At 41.0% G+C, this 1,000-nt stretch overlaps 1 protein-coding gene across 1 annotated transcript in view; it reads right to left on the bottom strand.

The window, feature by feature from the left end:
• LOC118340703 (BTB/POZ domain-containing protein 6-B-like) overlaps positions 1-167 on the bottom strand; it is a 1,913-nt gene extending 1,746 nt beyond the window's left edge. Inside the window, exon 1 of the mRNA XM_035678819.1 lies at positions 19-167. The gene's annotated coding sequence lies outside the window, so the exon portion shown is untranslated. The remainder of the gene's footprint in view (positions 1-18) is intronic.
• Positions 168-1,000: the final 833 nt, after the last annotated feature.

Below are 1,000 nucleotides of genomic sequence, written 5' to 3'. Positions count from 1 at the left end.
CTGACTGTGAGTCTGTACCTGTGTCGGCGGCGGTCCGTTCTGCCGTTATCATTAAATTCACTCCGACTGCGGCTCTTGTTGGTTTCTCCGGACGCCATTTTAGATTCTGCTGCATTTTCACTACCGAGCTGCTCCGCAAGATGGCGACCTAGCGCGGGAAAAAACGCCATTAACATCACAGAGCTCAAATAAAACTAATGTTAAATAATATTATAAATATAAATAAACATTTATTTATGTTGTTTTCAGTTCATATTATTCGTACTAAACTAGTTAAATGTCCTCCTCCTCTTCCTCTTCCTTAACACTTGAATGACATGGTACCATTATCATGTAAGTATAAAAGTAGGCTGAGGAATAGCTAACACAGAGAGCGAGCGAGTTCAAGTGCATCGGTGGCAGGTGAAAGAGAGAGGAAGAGGGAGAAGCCATCGCTAACTGCTAGTGCTCTGGTAATGCTAACCGTAGCGTGCTGCGACCTGTGAAAATTGAAAATACGCGAAACGCCAGCTCGCTACACAAAAGCAAAGGAAGGTAAGTTAGCCTACGAGTGTAAGGTAGAACTAGTCTACGTTTAAAGTGTTAAGCGGGAAGATAACCGCTGTAACGAGTAAATCAATCAAGTTTATATTTAGCGTTCACACAATGCCAGCTACAACACCAAAAGTGTACACAGAGCAGGAAGTAAACCGGTGTGATCAATACGCTTACCGTAGCACGTCTCCACCGCACGCAGCAGACATGGTCATGTATCTCTGCTCTTGTTATCAGTGTTTTATTCAAAGGTTTTATCATAAAAACTATTCAACTGCCTTTTGCTTCTTTTATTTTCCAAACATCACGAAGCTTCATGCCTAACAGTCCCTGAAACTCGTACTACTGTCTCACTGAACGCCACATTTTAAACACAGGATCCCAGAAATCCATTTCAGGGGTTTGGTGATGATTTTTAAATACAAATAAGAAAATTACAAGATTAATGTTACAAATCTGATTTAAT

Source organism: Morone saxatilis, unplaced genomic scaffold, assembly GCF_004916995.1.
Source record: "Morone saxatilis isolate NCDOM2014 unplaced genomic scaffold, NCSU_SB_2.0 Contig7, whole genome shotgun sequence".
In the NCBI taxonomy this organism is placed as follows: domain Eukaryota; kingdom Metazoa; phylum Chordata; class Actinopteri; family Moronidae; genus Morone; species Morone saxatilis.
Note: the sequence above shows the minus strand (reverse complement) of the source record. Positions and strands in the feature narration are given on the sequence as shown.